The 18,333-nt window shown below is 46.4% G+C and overlaps 1 long non-coding RNA gene across 14 annotated transcripts in view; it reads left to right on the plus strand.

Annotated features, from left to right (window-relative positions):
* Nucleotides 1-18,333, plus strand: part of LOC149126003 (uncharacterized) — a 611,412-nt gene that overhangs the window by 65,312 nt on the left and 527,767 nt on the right. The window contains exons 3-4 of one of the 14 annotated variants that reach the window (XR_016235119.1): nucleotides 5,859-6,064; nucleotides 6,152-6,338. The exons of 10 other annotated variants lie outside the window; for them this stretch is intronic. This is a non-coding gene — a long non-coding RNA (uncharacterized LOC149126003). 3 more of the 14 variants (XR_016235118.1, XR_016235121.1, XR_016235117.1) reach the window with 3 other exon arrangements.

Below are 18,333 nucleotides of genomic sequence, written 5' to 3' on the forward strand. Positions count from 1 at the left end.
CTATGCACAGTTTTTTCATAATATGAATTTTTAATGAATTTAAAATTTTTATTTGTAGTAGGTTTAGTTTGTAACAGATCCAGTGCAGTTCATAGATACAATTTGAAGAATATACTAATATTTCCCTTCCTCCTCCTTCCTCTCCTTCTGTTACCTTCCCTCCCTCCCTCCCTCCTCTCTTTTTTTAGTTTTTGAGATACTGTATTTGTATTTTTCATTTGCATTATAGTCAAGGACTTAATGTTCCACCAAATAAAATGTTTAACAAGTAAAAAACAAGAAGATTCTCGTTCAGTGCGAATATAGGCAAGGACTATAAATAGTAATTGACTGGAAAAATGGCCATTTCATCCATGTACAGTAAACTTTGAAGTAAAGACAGATCATTAAAACTACAGTAACAGCCGGTGCCGTGGCTCACTAGGCTAATCCTCTGCCTTGCGGTGCCGGCACACCGGGTTCTAGTCCCAGTCGGGGCGCCGGATTCTGTCCCGGTTGCCCCTCTTCCAGGCCAGCTCTCTGCTGTGGCCCGGGAGTGCAGTGGAGGATGGCCCAAGTGCTTGGGCCCTGCACCCCATGGGAGACCAGGAGAAGCACCTGGCTCCTGCCATTGGATCAGTGCAGTGCGCTGGCTGCAGCGCGTCAGCTGCGGCGGCCATTGAAGGGTGAACCAATGGCAAAGGAAGACCTTTCTCTCTGTCTCTCTCTCTCACTGTCCACTCTGCCTGTCCAAAAAAAAAAAAAAAAAAAAAAAAAAAAACCACAAAACAAAAACTACAGTAACAACTTTGTGAACTAACTCTTGTATTTATATAAGGTGAACAACTTCCGTGTATTTCACATACACAGATTTAGGAGCATAGTGGTGCCACTGGTTTGACTATGTTACAAAACAAAGATTCACAAAACTCCTCACAGCAGTATACACAGGCTGTCTTTCTTTTTCGGTTTTTTCTTTCTTATTTTAGTGCCCACATATAAGGGAGAGCGTGTGTTTTTGTCTTTTGGTGTCCAAATTAATTTCCCCAGCGTGGTATCCTCCAATTGCATTTGTTGCATTGCGAATGGTAGAATTTGATTCTTTTTTGTAGCTAACTTACATTCCACTGTGTATTCCACCACATTTTCTCCGTTCACCTGAAGATGGACACCTTGGTCAGTTCCACATTTTGGTTCTTGTTAACAGCACTGCTGTAAGCATGGTGGTGTGGTGTCTCTTTGATACATTGTGTTCAACCCCAGTAGTGGGATTGCAGGATTACACTGCAAGTCTGTTTCTTTCTTGTTTTAAACCTCCATGCTGTTTCCGTAGTGGCTGCACTATGTCCCACCAGCAGTGTGTGAGTGTTCCCCTTTCTCCACGTCCTCGCCAGCGTTCGTTTCTCTCTTTTGGACAAGAGCCATACTGACAGGGGTGACGCGATGTCTCACTGGGGGTCTGATTGCATTTCCCCGAGGGCTAGTGATGTACAGCTTTTTTCATGTTTGTTCGACATTTGTATTTCTTCTTTTGAGAAGTGTCTGCTGAGATCTTTTGCCCACTTCTCAACTGGATTGGTTGTTGTCTGTCGTCGTGGCATTGCCAGTGAAGCCACCACCTGCCACGCCATCACCCCTAACGGGCACCTGTTTCTGTCCTGGCTGCTCCACTTCTGATCCAGCTCCCTGCTGGTGGGCTGGGAAAAGCAGCAGAAGATGGCCTGTGTTCAATTTTGTTTCCCTTTTATTTCTCTAAGCTTGTTTGGTCATTTACTTATGGTTTTGAGAAATCTACTTGAGTTTTCTTTGGCTCTGATTGGATTTTTTAAAAAATTTTATTTTGTGTTGAGAGGTAGACTTACAGACACTGAGAGGGAGAGACAGAGAGAAAGGTCTTCCATTTGCTGGTTCATTCCCCAAATGGCCACAATGGCTGGAATTGAGCTGATCTGAATCCAGGAGCCAGGAGCTTCTTCCCGGTCTCCCACATGGGTGCAGGGGCCCAAGCACTTGCGCCATCTTCCACCGCTTTCCCAGGCCATAGCAGAGAGCTGGATCAGAAGAGGAGCAGCTGGGATTCGCACTGGCACCCATATGGGATGCCGGCACTGCAGGCGGAGGATTAGCTTAGTGAGCCATGGCGCCAAGCCCCTCTGATTGGATTTTCAAGGTGATCTTTCTCTCTGCTGTCTCTGAATGAAGTATAGTATTTTTCTTCAAGTCATTGATTGCTTAGCAAAGCATTCTGTTTCTGTTTGTTACATGTCTCACTGTTTCCCCTCTGTCTTATCCTTTTTCCGGTATTTTTGCCAGCAGTTTTTCTGGAATTTTCTTTAGTATGTTGGAGGCCACTTTTCAAGGGCACTTTTCTCTCTGACTCTTAAGAAGGTCATTTTTTCTCTCTTGGTCTTCTCCGGTTTTGAATGAGCTTACTGCTTCACTGCTTTATTTGGTCCTTCTCTGTCTACCCTTGAATTAGATACAGATTTTGTTATTTGTCAGTGCAAGGCATTTGTGGGTTTATGGTGGTCTTTTGAAAATTAGAGTTAGTAGGAGAGACAGAGAAATCTTCCATCCACTGGTTCACTCCTCTGGTTCATATGGCTGCAATGGCCAGCGCTGGGCCAGATCAGAGCCAGGGGCTTCTTCCAGGTCTCCCACGTGTGTGTGACAGGGGCCCAAAACTTAGGCCGTTTTCTGGTACTTTTCCCAGGCACATTAGCAGGGAGCTAGATCAGAAGTGGAGCCGCCAGGACGTGCACGTGTGCCACTGCGTGATTCCACGTTGCAGGCGGCTTCCCCTGTTTCATCACTACTCTGGCCTCTTAAAAGCATCTCTTAAACTTAATAAACAGATGAGTGTGTGTATTAGGCGGCTCTGACTACAAATTCTTGTCCGGGCTGCCACAATGCTGGTCCCTATGATGATAGAATTTAATAAAATATGATGTAAACTGATAACCATTCATACAGAAACCTGTACACCACTTGCAGGCTGCTCCCTCCTACTCCATCACTAAGCATATACAGTAGAATCTCTATGACAAGTCTCAGCATATCAGCCTTGTTCTCTCATTTCTTCTCTAAAGCAGGCACACTGTGGCTCGTGCTACCGTCAATGTCCGTGACATTGCACCTGTTGGTTTCACTGATAACCAGTTGTGTTTGTTCCCAAATCTGAATATCGCAATTGCTTGTTTGTAACATTATGTAATTTAAAAAAGATTATTTATTTTAACGGCTGAGTTATAGAAATAGAGGGAGAGACAGAAAGGGAGAGATACCTCCCATCCACTGGTTCAATCCCCAAATAGCTGTAATAGCTAAAGCAGGACCTGGCTGAAGCCAGGAGCCTACAGCTCCGTCTAGGTCTCCCACATGGGTGGCAGAGGCCCAGGCACGTGGGTCATCTTCTGCTTTCCCAGGTACATTAGCAGGGGTCTGGGTTGGAAGATCACCTGCTGTGAGTCAAACTGATGCCCATATGGGATGCTGGCGTCACAGGCTGTGGCTCAACCCACTGCACCACAATGCCGGCTCCTACAATGATAGAATTGAATAAAATATGATATAAACTGATAAACATGTTTGGAGTTAAAATAGTTCTGATGAAATACATATTTGGAAAGGTAATTTGCTGATAAATAATGATATTACAATTGATGTCAGAAAGAAAACAAAAATTGGAAAATGAAAAAAGTCTATGGAGATTTTCTGCTCATATTGTTTTGCAAGAATATTGAGTTTCCAATAGTCCTCAAATGAGATTTGGGATTATAGATGCTGTATTATCTAAGAGGATACAAAACTGTTCAGTGGGCTCTTCATCCAAACAAGGCTTCAGTCCACACCAAAATCTTTATGAATTACTTTGTTTTATGCATATAAGTTGAAATGTTTAGAAAATACATTTATTCTGGTTTCCTGCTTTAACCAATGAATTGGCCACCTTTTACCAAATGCATGACCTTCTACAAATGGTGTCTCTCATCTAGGATGCTTTTGACTTTCCCCTTTGAATGGTATTTCACATTTGAGGGGTATGCTTTGACGATTACCAGGCACTACTGCTAGTGTGTCACTCCCTTGTTTCATGGGAGTCACTAGATTTTGATGAATTTCATTTGACATGTTAAAAAATGCGGTGTGACACGTACCTGTACACACACACACACACCCACACACACCCTATCTTCTTGTAAGTATTAATCTTCCTAGCCCTGTTTTTGTAAGGAAAAAGGAGAAAGGTATGACCCAGATTTCTTTGGGGGAGAAGTTTTGGGATTAAACTTCACACAATATGCAAAATAAATGAGCTCAAACAAACTGCAGTGCAGTGGGAGTCCTGCTTTCATGCTGCAAACTCATTTGTCAAAATAATAGATGCTAAGTCCACACGGGTGACCTCCGTGGCTTCTCCTTAGCTTGGTGTGATTAGAGGAGCGAGCGGCTGAGGAGACGCTAAGCCAGAGCCTCAGTCGAACGGAGGCTAAAAGTAGAGAGGAGCTGGGCAGAAGGAATCTGGATTCATTATTTGAATGACTTCAGATGCACAAAGCCACAGAGCAGTCACGCGATGGCTGGGCATCTCTGTGCTAGGCTGACAACCGCAGCTCTGGTACCGGCTGCGTTGCCAGAACATTGGCAGGTGCAATGCATTCGATGCTACTGTGTGAGCAGTTGCTTATCAGAGCTGATCACATCTGTTGATTTTTCCTGGCTTCTTTTTAGGAACCAGCTTAATAAGTGTTTATTGTTATAGATCCATTAGGATAAATCAATCATAAATGTAGTCTTTCAAATCCTCCTCTAATTATTGGGGCTGGCTTGAATTGTATCTTCTCCTTGGCAAATCACAGTTGGATTCATTGTAGAGGATACTCACATCTTTGACTCATTAAAATCATGACAATGGGGCTGTTTTCAGTTTGTCTCTGTTGGTTGCCATAGTTTCCCGGGATACAATGACTTCTGGTTTCCATGGGCACACCGCTGGCTGGAGCTGCAATGCTCTGTCAGGATGTGAGAGCGGATCTGCAAAGCACAGTCTGCCTTGGACCTGCATTTCTGAAAGTTTCAAAATGGAAGCATTAGAGAGAATGAAGCACACGCAGGCCTTTCCTTGTCCCACTAAGAGGGGACAATAAAGAAACAGTAGCTGACTGCAGGCAAGAGGCCATAACCGTGAAACTCAGCAAGAAAGCGTGGGGAGAGGGGTGCAGGGGAGAGTCAGAGCTGTGGAGGGGAGAAGTCACAGCGCTGAACAATTTGTCTCAGGCGTTAAACAGAATTCTTAGAAAATGGTCTAATTAGAGACGCGTTAACAGTAAAAGCGCCGATTTTATCCTTACCGTTTTTATTGATTCTGGCTTGTGGTACATTTTTACCTCTTCTTTATCAGTATGCTGTAATTAAACATAAGCTGTCTCTTACCCGCAAAATTAATAATTTTGATGGTTCTTTCCTTTCGTGTTCACTCAAGCCCTGGTCTCTGGCACCAGTTCCCACGCTGTATTTTTTGTTTCCTGGGTGGGTTTCTGTTAACTCTTCATTCACTCTCCTCCAGTTTGGGTGCCTTCCCCGTGAGTATCTTTCAAGGGCTCAGCATCCTACGCTGTCTGCAGTTTTCGTCTCAGTTTGTTTAATTGCTGTCTGCCCGTCACCTCAGGGTTTGCCAGCTCAGAGTTTGACATGTTTGTGCCCTCGCTGCTTTGCTGTCTGAGCAGAATGGCTGAGGCAGTTTGCTGAGCCCTTGGGACTGCGTGTTGGGACTCACACGGGGTGCCCGGCACCACCTAGGGCCATCAGGAAATACTCCATTGCGTCATCATTTGCTTCCATTTATATTGCTTGATGGGTCTTTCCCTAACACATCCTAGGCCCATGGATAATGAAAGATGGACCCACAGAGGGAAACATCACAGTTGATGTACATTTTACACCACGTGGGAGGTTTCACGGAGAGATGGAAACCTGGAGACACAGGGTACCTTGTGTATTGTTTGATAATGGGTTTGATGAAGAAGCAGCAGGTGGTGCGGTATGATTGGACCACAAAGTGTGAGTCAACAGCCATAAACTGAGGGTGAGTGTCACGTAGCCTGTCTGTCCAGAATCTTCTCCATGATTCTGCCACCTTCCGTAGGACGCCGGGCCTTTCCTCTGGGTGCAGGGATGGAATGACAGCCTTGTGGCGCCTGCGGGTCAGAGCGGAGACAAGCTGTGATGACTTCCTGATGCTGCTTGCCCAGATGCACAGTGTGCCCTGAATGCCATCGCTGGAGAGATGTCTCTTCATTTCCGTAAAAATGGGGAAGATTGACTTTCTCTGAAGATGCACCTGAAAATTAAACATTTCTTCTTTTGTAAAAAACTGATGTCAGTGACTTCTAGTCTTTTAGTCTTTTTCTGTGTTGCATTTTGAGCTCAGAGACACGGGCCTTTCTTCAGATACTGCAGGATGCTTTGGGAAGATTTGCATAGGATTTTGAGCCAAACAAGCTGATTGAAGAGCTAGGGTTGAGCTCACACATGCACTGGCTAGTCTCATGCTTTTGTGTGCGTCAGAATTCCTGGAGGCTGACAGGGGCTGCTGAGCCCTCCACGGAGCCCAGGAAGGGTCAGATAGTTTGTGTTTGTACCATTCGTGGGCGAGGCTGACACTGCTCCTCTGGGCCAACTGTCTGTGAGGGGCCGCTCACGGCAGTTAGCTGGGCTCTGTCCTGGTTCCGTGCCTTCGCAGACTCCGTTCCGCAGCTGCTCACTTCCCTGGAAGGAAGAGAGCATTTTGCCCGTACAGGTGCACCCTGCAAACAAGACAGAGTTCAGCTGGTGTTCTGAATAGTGCGGCCACCAAGAAACATGTTAACCTTGTTCTCTTGATGTTTTAGATGTTGTTGATGTTGCTTTTAAGACTACAATATTAAGACAATGATCTTGGCTTTTTCTAGCAATGGTTGGCAAATCCATTGGTTTTGAGATCTGGAATGCACTTACTTTGGGCAGTTTCCAGGTGCATGGCCAACTCTCCCAGAATGCGCATTGTTCCTGGTGAAAATAATACAGGTAATCTCAGTGATAAATGACATTCAGGAGTTATATTAAGGACATATTTTATGAATTAATTTCTAAATATAAAACTTAGAAAAGGTGTTGCAAATATAATTTAATATCTATTTGGATATTAAATTAATAATATTAAAATATAATATAAATAATTTAAATTTAATATCTATTTGGATAGATGAAGAAAACAATTTAAAATACACTTGGATAAATGAAAAATACCTTCAGAAATGCATCTGGCAATACTTGACATGTATTTTCAGTGACAAAAAAAATTAGAAATTAGAGACACTGTACATGGTTAGTTTTTTTAACATAATTAAGAAATAGTTTTGTTGCTTACCTATGTCTGTGTGTGTGTGTGTGTGTATGAATACTGAATATCTCCAACCAAAGTCAGGAATAAGGGAGGGATATGCACCATCACTAATATTTCTGAAATGCTTACTAACTGGTTGCTTTTATGAGGAAATAAATGGACATGTTTAAACGTACAGTTAGATTAGACTTTAAAATTTTTTAGTTGGAGATGCAGAGAAATAGCAAAGCTAGGGGCAGAGGTGAGAAAGGCCACTTGGGATCTCCGGTGTTTACTCCCCAAATGCCTGCAGCAGCCGGGGCTGGTCCAAGCCCACACTGGGAGCTGAGAACTCCATCCGGTCTCTTAGGTGGGTGGCAAGAACCCAGTTACTGCCACCTCCCAGGGAAAGCGGTAGCAGGGAGCTGGAGTCAGACTGGGGCTGGGAATTGACCCACCCAGGTACCCGGTGCAGAACGCAGGCTTCTGAACTCCTGGGCTAGACACTCACCTCAGCTGGATGCATTTTGACATAGGTTATGCTGTGAAACCATTACTGCAGAATGACAACGAATGCATGTGCCGCCCCTGACATATTCTTGTACCTGTTTGTAATTCTTAGCAACTGCCCACCTTTGTCCATCCCCACACCAACACCACACAGAGGAGTACATACCATAGGATTCTGTGTCAACAAAGTTCTAGAAAGCACAAACCAATCTACAGTAAAAATCCAGATCAGTGGTATTGCCACTGTTTTTCACCACTAATCTGGAAAATAGTAACCACCATTAATAGATAGGAGGAGGAAAAAAAGGGATACAACTGTTGGAAATGAAGCCATAAGAAATAAATATTTGCATAGATACATTGTTTCCCTAGAACATAGACAATTATTGAATGGGAAGATACTTAAAATATTAGGGGAATTCAGTAAATTAGCAGATTCTAAAACTAAATCTGTATAGATCAGTAGCTTTATTACAAATAAACAATAGCTAGGACATATAACAAAGAAAAAACTATTTGAATGGCAAGCAAAAAGTTAAAATATGTATTTGTAAACTTAAAAACTATAAAAACCTACTTTAAATTCTGTTAAAAGTGTCAGTTTAGCCTAAATCTATATATGCATCTGATGCCCGTGAAAACATTGTGAATTTTTCCAGAACCTGAATCAATGCTAACGTCCATCTTGGGAAATAAATATGCAAGACTAGCTGGAGAAATCTGGAGAAAAAGAGAGGGAAAATAACATTAAAAGATATTAAAACATAATAGTAGTCCTTATAGAACAGAGGAGATAAATATGTCAGAGAAATAAAATACAGAGGGTGTTCATCAGAATGGGCTGGTAATAACAAGTCAGCCTTGAAATCCCAGGGGTTTCATAGCGTCGGTTTCTTTCTTGTTCATGCCTGGAGTCTGTCGTGCACCTGTGGACTCCTGGGAGCTCAGCGGTGTGGTCACCAAGAGCTCTACGTGGTGAGACTGCCGTGTGTTCCAGCAACAGCAAGTGCACCATCCCTTTGCCTAAGCCTTCCCAGTTGGGGAAGCAGCTTGGAGAATCACACGGGGTGACTTTCTGTGTCTCAGCCTGGGTATCTACTACTTGCTTCAAACACCAGCTATCTCCAGACTGGTATTGTGGTGCAACAGGTCGAGCTGCTGTCTGGAACGCTAGCATCCTGTACGGACACCGGCTGGAGTCCTGGCTGCTCCACTCCCGATCCAGCTCCGTGCTAACGTGCCTGGGAAGGCAGCAGAAGATGGCCCATGCGTTTGGGCTCCTGCCACCACCGGGAGGACCTGGCCCAGCTCTGGCTGTTGCAGCCATTTGAGGATTGAACCAGTGGCTGAAAGATTGCTTTTTCTTTCTTTGTATCTCTCCCTTTCTCTTTAACTCTGTCTATCAAATAAATACAAATGAATCTTAAAAAAAGTCTGAGGCGTGCTGGCATCTGTGAGCCTGGAAGATAACAGTGGTATCCGTGCTGGAAGGTCGTGTGCATTGCAGGTGCGCTGCAGGTCTGTGGGAGGACGCTAGTGCTCCCTGCTTCTGTTGTAGGGTACCAAGTGCTGGGGTGGGGGCAGGAGGATGAAGCCACACCCCTACCTCACTCCTTCTAACAAAGTCAGTCCCAGATGGAAAAACCAAGGGGAAATACTTGGAGTTTGGGAGGAAGAAGGGGCAAATCTGAATCTTTAGTAGCAAAGGACTTTGCAAGCAGGACGACAAGTTTGTAAATCAAAATATGAATAATACAAAGGCAGATGATGAGGAGTTGTGAATGGGCACCTTGGTAAGAACAGAGAGGCCAGTTTAAAACTCATTCATGATTCATCACACAGAAAAGTAAGGAATGCCTTTTAAAGGAAGGTTTATTTATTTTTGTTCTTATTAACGTGTGCCTTCGTACACATATTGCATTCATGCTTTGTACATCCTTTAACTGAGAAGGAATTAAAAGGATCTCAAAGTGATTTTTTGTTTTTTGGAGAGGACCCTTTTTGGGGTTTGTGAGAAGGGAAAGTTTTTTATTTTTAATATTTGGTGTTTCCTGACTGTACGCACATACTAATTTTTTATATCACAGTGAAATTGATGTAGTAATTATTTCATTTTTGTGATTCTCAATATATAACACAAAATTAGAAGGTATATACACAACACAAGAAAACCTTTCTAATAGCATTATGTTTCAGATATTAAACAGGAATAAAGCAAAAAATGAATGAGAAAATTATGCATTTATTTGTTTTGATACAGCGTGTGCACCCTGATACACCTTAGAAATTCTGAATTACATTCCTTCCTGGCCAATTTTTTTCTATAACACATTCCCAGTCAATTTTAAACATGTCTCAGTAAATAAAAGATAGATTTTAGGGTCAAAGCTTTTCAGATTAACAGCTTTTAAACTTTTTTAATAATTTAATTTAGAGTAATAATTTAATAATTTAGAGCAGTAATTTAATAGAGCAATTATGAGATACCTGGTTTCTTCCAGAAAGAAGCCTCAGGGTGTTTGTTGATGTGCTGTTTGTCATCACGATTACAGAAGTGCTTCGAAGCGCTCTGTTGTTGGGTGCAGGTGGTAGGGGGCATGCAGGAGCCCGGAGGTGGAAGCCTTGCCAACGCTTAAAAGCTGGAAGCAAATGTGTGTAGCAGTACGAAAATACCTGGGTTATACTGGGATGTAGGAAGAGCAGCGCAAAGAACTCCATGTGGGGTGTGCTCCCCTTAGTTTAGGACCACGTCCCTGTGCGGCCAGGCCGTGTGTGCGTGAGGCAGAGAATGTCCTGGAATTCTGGGGAACGCAGTCAGCGTCACAAGAGACTGCGTCCTGACCAGGGTGGGGATGAGGAGGGAAGCGAGAATCATTTTTGTTGTTTGTTAGCTTTTATCGAGCATTGATTTGTTTAGCCTTGTAAGTGTTCGATTGCTTCACTTTCCAAACAGCAAAGAAATAAACCCATGGGTATTGCACGTATTACTTCAGTCGAATGAGCCAACCACATTTGCATCAATAGACCTTAGTTTTTAGCGTTATCTTTTGATAACGTCCTGGCATTGGCGATGTCTGTTTTTTCTGTGGAAAGTCGTGGTGTCTTCATCACCGTCCGGAGAGATCCAGCCTGGTAAGACTCGCTTTCCATGTGGGGTGGCTGGGTTGAGTCCTCACCCTACTCCTGGGCCAGCTCCTGCTGGTGTGCTCCCGGTTCCCAGTGGTCTCAGCTCGAGTAGTTGGGTCCCTGCCGCCCACGCGGGAGCTCTGGATGGATCCTGGCTCCCAGCTTCGGCCTGGCCCAGCCCCGCCTATTGTGGGCATCTGGGGAGTGACTTGATGAATGGCTGCTCTCTTGGTCTGATATGCATGTCTGTCTCTCTGCCTTATAAATAAATAAGCAAAAATTAAAATTCTCATTCAAATTTGTGTTCTTTAAAGTTAATAGCCTGATGAAACAAATACTACAGGCAGATAAAATCCATGGACGGGTGCAGGCAGGAGTCCCCTGGATCCCCGGGCCTCCTGCACCCCACCCTCCAGGCTCCTCTGTTACGCGCCTCCAAGCTGGGGTCCAGGCTCTCTTGCCTCTACCGTGGTTAGGGGCACATGGTTAGCCCACACGGGGCCGGGGGGCGGGGGGGCTATGCACACTGTGACGGTGGGGGTGGCGGTGTTCTTCACCCAGAGCTGCGGTGGGAGCTCTCCAAGTGTGTACCGAGCGCGCATGCCCCAGGTTGGCCATGCTCACCCCACTCTCGGTTAGTCTTTCTGCAGGAAGAGTGGGCAAACTCCTGGCGGGTGCAAGGGGGCCACTGGTCCCTGGGGGAGGTAGAGACCAGGTGGCAAGGTGAGTGTTCACAGGCAGCCTCCGGGCCCGTGGAAGACGCAGGTGGAGAGCCCGGGAGAGTGCAGCTCCATGAGAACTCAGTTTATTTTGTTAAGCTTTTGAACCCTCTACATTTCAATTCCAGTTTTAATTACAGCAGAAAAAACACAAAAGCCAAGTCAATTAGCTTTTTTTAAAAATTCTGCATGTATATGTAGTTCTCTATTACCAAAGAGTTAGCAGGGAAGAGATAATGGCGCTAATTACCTTTTTGCTGTACTTGTCACATTGTGTTTAACTTTCCCTGTTGCAATGACCTTTTGTTCAATGGCTCTGGCAAAGAAGGCCACCCTGTCTGCTTTAACATCCCTGACGTCTTCTGAGCGAATGATAAGCGATATTTTGGGTGACTGCTGGGGTAATTACAAATATAGTGATAATGCATGCAAATCTCATGTGAGGAAATTACAGGTCATTGCTTCTGTATCCCGGCATTCTGTGATGATAAAAGAAATTGCTGTTAATTACCAGATTATTACCATCCTTAATTTTGATAATTCTAGGCTATCAAAACAGTGTTTTGTAACACGAATTCTATCAGTTGGTTTTTCCAACAGCATGGCAGCCTGGATTCTTCAGTCAGAATCCCTGAAAAAACTCTGTGTGTGTGTGTGTGTGTGGACGCGTGTGACAAATTCATAGCTGTTGTGGGGGCAAACAAGGTTTATTCCGGAGTCTTGGGAAGATGAGTGGCTTCCTTTTCCCTGGCCAGCGTGCGTATTTCATTCCCCGAAAGCTTCATCCTGCATTTTTCTGCATAAACATTGCTCTTCAACTAAGCCTCCCTCTCCCCTCGGGAGGGTAGACTTGGCAGCCAGCGGGAGAAAGTGATGGGATATTGAGCAACACAACCAAGACTTAAAGCTGAAACCCGGGTGCACCGCCCCTTGCTGCTGCTGGTGTCTGCCCACTTTCCCTCGCCGACTGCGGGGCCGTCGTGTCGAAGGCACCCTTGCAGATATCAGTCTGCATCCGCCTCCAGCCGGTGTGGGGACTTCATGAACATCCCAGGGCCTGAGGCCACAGGTCTTCCTGGGGTGCCACCGTTGGTTTATAAAATGAAATTCCACCCGCACCGTTTTAAACAGCATGCTAAGATAAATGAGACACAGTGAATAGAAGCCTCCCTTTTTTTTGCTTGGCTGTTTTAGCAAGGTAATAGATATTTGCAGCTTTTAGATTCATCACTTGATTATAATACCTGAAATCACTTTTAGTGTTGGGAGAAATTTTGACACATTCAGGAGTCAGTAGCTGGGATTGGGTTGCTCTGTTTGCTAACAGACTAAACCCAAAGCTTAGTCTTCCAACCCCTTCGTGGAAGGATCTCGTGGGAGTCCAACCAGCTCATGTCCACGCAGTCACCTGCATCTTCGAGGTCCTTCATCAGCCAGGCACTTACGGACGCCACCTCGCAGTCTCTTGTTAAGTTTCCAGGCCTGAAAGCTGGCTCAGACCCGTGAAGACAGCCTGGCTGGGCCCCCCAGTTCTTTACTCCGCGTGGCTGAGGGAGTGCAGTTGTTCAGACAAGGACTTGACCTCTCCATGGTCTGTCGCCAGCGTGACAAGGGCCTGTGCACCTTCGTCTTCCCAGGGCACAGGGAGAAGCTGCAGGCGTCCCAAGTGCGTGCTCTGTGTGCTCACTGCCACCTCGCCCGTGCTGCCTAGTGTGCGTGCTTACAGGAGCCTGCCTCTTCCTGCAGCACTTGACATGATCAGATTTTCAAAGACAGATCTCTTCAGACTCACACCTTTGTGGGTCAGAGTCCTTGTGGGTTCGCCATGACTTGTATGCGGATGCTTGGACGAGTTGGTGGAAAAATAGAATTCAAAGATAAGCTTACTGTGGTGCTAAACTGTGAGGTCTTTTCTTCATCGTGTGCCTTTTCCACAAACTTTTGGGAGAACACTGGTGGGCAATTTCCAAGAGTCCATCCTTTTCCCCTAACCACAACTTGAAATTCACGGATCCAGACTGAGTGTTTAAAAAATTCTGTTTTGGCCAGTGCAATTTATGGAGTAAGCACGTGTGTGTGTGTGTCTTCCCCATAAAACGTTCATGTAAGGCGTACAAACTTCACGCATTTCATAAATACAGCTTTAGGAACAGAGTGTTTCTTCCCACCCTACTGCACACTCACACGCACACTCGCACGTGGTTTCTTAAAGTGGTTGTACGGGGGCACCACATTCTACAACATTCACGCTGTCTTTTCTCTAATTTGGAACTCCATTGATGGAAAGATAATTTTACCCGCTGTTTTTGTTTTTGAGGCATTTACCCCCATCTGATCTATTTTTTGCAAACTCCAGTCTTCACAAGAAATGTGTTCTGGTGGGAGCCCTTGGCACGGCCGTAGGACGCTTCGGGCTGCCTGCGTCCTTTATCACCGCGCCCTGACTTCAGCGCCTGCTCTGCTTCTCCATTCCAGCTGCCTGCTGCTGCACACCCTGGCAGGCAGCAGCTCATGACTCCAGTGTTTGGGTCCCTGCAGCCCCCATGGGAGACCCTGACTGAGTTCCAGGCTCCGCACTTGAGCCTGGTTCAATGCCGATTGTTGCAGGCATTTGGGGGTAGAACCAGTGCATGAAAGATTATTTTCTAGTTTTGCCTCTTAATGAAAATTTTAAACAATTCAAAAGAAATGTTTTGACCCAAGTAAGTCCTCTCATCCCACTTGCGAAGGGTCTTGGTAGCGTCACCTGGTCAGGTCATTTGCGGAATCCTGTGTTTAAAGACTTGTGGCTCTCAGTTCAGACAGATCAGTTAGCAGAGCACACAAAGGCTACAGCAAGCCAAAGTTTCTTTAAAAAAATGCTCATAGACGAATATTTCATTACAAATCTGATTTTCACTGAGGTCCACCGAATAATCATGTGGAGGATTATGGAAACTTGGAGTCTGAGCAGCACGGCGCAGCGCGTGTTTGATAGGAGTCTATTTTACACATTCTTGAGGTTTCTATCAGGAGCTGAGTTCCCATCGTGAGTGCTGTCTCCCTGGAAGGCTGGAGCTGTATTTACCTCCAGATGAGGCAGGCGCAATCATGAAGAGGGACGTCGCTTCTCGGGCTTTGGGACTCGTGGGTCTGGTGCGACAGCTTTGCCGCAATGCGCATTCCTGGCCTGTGGCTCAGATTCTGTGGATCTGCCTTAGGGCCCAGGAGCTGGAAAATTCTAATTAGTCCCCTAGGTCATCCCAGGTGACTCATGGGCTGCTGTTCAGAAACACTGCCCTAAGACAAGCGTAACTTGGGCTGGAATTTCTCTGATTAACTCTGATAAAAGCTCATAGCCGGTTCTTGATGTCTCTGTCCGCTGTCTGTCTATAATGGCTTTTGAAATAACAGTGGATGAAACAAACATGAAGAAGTGTAGCCCTTCTTACAGATGCACAGTGTGGCCTGCGTCCTACCGCTGGCTGAGAGCACAGGAGGTAATGGCCTCGCGTCCCTAAGATGCTGACCCAGAACTCTTTCTGGAATAGACAAGTTGTGACAAGCAGTGGATACATTTCCTTTCACTCTTTCCTACTGAGACTAACTTAATTCTGGAGAATGATGATTTTTTTAAACATACACTTTTATGTAAATTATTTTTCATTTTATTTGAAGGAGAGAGAGAGAGAGAGGTTGGTTGATTGCTTTTCCGCCTGCTGGTTCTTTACCAAGATGCCTGCAAGAGCGTGGGCTAGGTTTAAACCAGGAACTCAGACCTGGATGCCCATCTCCCACGTGGATGACCATAGTCTCTGAGCTGTCACTTCCTGCCTACCATAACGCACGTCATCAGGAAGCTAGGTCGGAAGCAGGCCAGAAGGGACTCGATCCAGGCACTCCGTGTGGGGTGCAGCGGCCCCAGGTTCAACTGCTGGGCTGAACTTCTGCCTCAGGACCCATGGCTTCCATTGAGTCCTCTGGTTTTAAAACCTGTGCCTCTTGGAGGCTTCTGGTGGGAGCTACAGCCCCCAAGGGCTGAGAGTGCTGCTGATGTGCACAAGGGAAAGCAAGAAGATTCGACCATCGCATGGGAATTCCTGCACCTGCTTCAGCTAAGGGCGACCCGAGTCCACTCGCCTGTGCAGGTGCCAGGGAGCCCAGCTGTGGGTGCACAGTCCCAGCAGGTGTCTGTGTGGGACGTCTCGTAGAGGGGTTGCAAGGCCAAGTGTTCCTTCCTTCCCTGGGTAGGCACTTCCTGTAGTGATCGTCTCAGAGACGCCCTCCCCAGAGTGGTTTTACGGTGCTTTCCCGCTCTCTTCTTCCCTGGTCCTTGGTTCATTTCCCCTGCAGGTTAAAGCAGGGACAGGTACACATTTACTCCAGGAATGACTTGGGACAGGACACTGAGTATCTGTCCCTTTGTGTGGGAGGTTCTCTGGGTCCTTGCTGTCTGCCACAGCTTGTGGCAAACAAGGGAAGCTGCAGGGAGAGGAAGAGGTAGAAGGTGAGATAGACGGAGCAGAGGGAGAGGCGTGTCGTCCACGGCAGAACGGCCATGGCTTGGTTCTGCCCAGAGCTGCACCTGCCTTTGTTTCTGCATCCATTGGGGCTGCGACTCGGGCTTGGACCCTTGGCTCTGTTCTTCCTGAGCCTGGGTGAAAAGGGAGAAAGACAGGAAGGCACCTCTGCACCGCAGTTCTTAGGAACGGGAGATGAAGAGCAGACCCTCAAGGAACACTGTTGTGCTCCGCCATGCCCATCACATCCTCGTCAGCCCTCACAGCAAGGAACTCAAGAATGTTTGTTTCCAGACCAAGTCTCAGCTATCAGAAAGCCTCCCGACCCCGTGAACTCAGTGCAAGGTTGCAGAACACCATTTCACAGAGGGATAGAGATTTCAGTCGTCGAAACTGTTGTATCTGAGATTGAAAAATTGATTTACAGTAGATTTTAATGCCCTTAGCAAAAGATTTTTGGCATTTTATTCCCCACTGTTTGTCACTCTTTTGTACTGACACAGCTATAAATCTTGGTTATTGCTCCATTTCCAGTTAATATAGACTTGATACATGTAATCTTTTTCTTGTGAAAACTGACAATGTATGCAAGCTAACCAGGAAGTTTTTTACAAAGCAGGAGTGTTCGTAGTCGTCGCAGTGAGGTACCCTGTGTGGTGAAGGGCGCAATCCTGTTCAAAGATAACGAGATTTGCAGAAGGCACATCGAGTGCGGAGGAGGCGGGACTGGAGCTAGCAGGTAGTGGGTACGGGGAGGGCCTCCTGGGCTCTGCTCCTTTGCACTACACGCTTTCCAAGTAATGCACTGTGCCCATCTAAGCGTACACAGAGCTGTGCGTGCTTCACCCGCTCTGCCACAATGTAACCACAAGGGGAACCAGCACACAATCCCTCATCTCCATCCTGACCGGCAAGTCCGGCCTTGGTGAATTTCCTTGCCACTCCCTGCCATGGCCCTTGTGTGGCCACACCCATTTTCCTCTTGCCCACTCTCCTTGCTCCTTTAACCCTGCTCTTAAATAATTTTGTCATGTCGAGAATGTTCTAGTGGAATGGTACAGTGTCTCACCTTTTAGAGCTGGGGGTTCCCCCTCTCTCCTGCCACTAAGTACGATTTTGGGGAAATCTACCTGGGTTGCTTTGTACATCAAGAGTTGATTCTGTTTCTTTGCCAACAGCAGATCGTGGCATGGGTGTCAGCCAGCTGTATAACCGGCCACATTCTGAAGGGGTCCAAACTGTGTCACTTTTTACATGTTGTGCATACAACTGTGCTGAACATCTGTGTACTGGTTTGTGTGTGGACACATGTCGCTTTCTTTGCCCTTGTGGCTTAGATCACTGGGAGGGCCACACTGAAGTTGCACTCTTGGTTTTCAAAGAAACTGCAGTGGGGTCTGGCATTGTGGTGCAGAGGTTCAGCTGTGGCTGCTTCTCTGGCATCCCGTATGAGCACTGGTTTGAGTCCCGGCCGCTCTGCTTCCGATCCAGCTCCCTGCTATTGCGCGTGGGATAGGTTTTGTATTCCTACCAGCTGCTTCACCGCATTCGGTTTTTCTTCTGTTCTGGCTGGGGGTAGGCATTCAGGGTCCCCATGGGGCTGTACTGACACCTGCCATGCCGGTGAGGATAGGAGTGCCTGGTTCCTGTTCTGTCCCGGGCCTCCCCCGACTGCAGCATCCGGGATATGGAACGTGACCTCTTTCTCCCCGGGCAGTGACGCCGGTCTGGACTTGCTGTCACTGCTGGGCTGGCAGGGAACTGTTGCGCCTCCCTATGGCGAGGGTGGGATCCCAGCGCACAGCTTGGCCTCTCCCCCAGGCTGCAGAGCAGGGCTGTTTCTCGCGTGTGAGGTTGAAGCAGGGACATTGCAGTCTGAAAGGTCTCTGTTTTGCGCAGCCTCCCCTTAGCTGGTCCTTTGGCTCCAAAGAGCATGCTTTGGTTGGAATGGTTTTTTGGTCTGCGTCTGTCAGCCTTCCTGGGTGTACACCTTCTTGGGCTGGGTGTCGGGGACATTCTCAGGTGAGGCAGAAGGAGAAACCCAGGGGTCTCGCTGCTGTGACTTCCTTTGGCCTCTGGAGGTCTCCACGCAGAGTGAAGCCGCGGGCTTCGCCTCTGTCCACCCCTGAGTTGTTTT

Source organism: Oryctolagus cuniculus, chromosome 6, assembly GCF_051225735.1.
Source record: "Oryctolagus cuniculus isolate XC-2025 breed Fujian yellow rabbit chromosome 6, ASM5122573v1, whole genome shotgun sequence".
Classification (NCBI taxonomy): Eukaryota; Metazoa; Chordata; class Mammalia; order Lagomorpha; family Leporidae; genus Oryctolagus; species Oryctolagus cuniculus.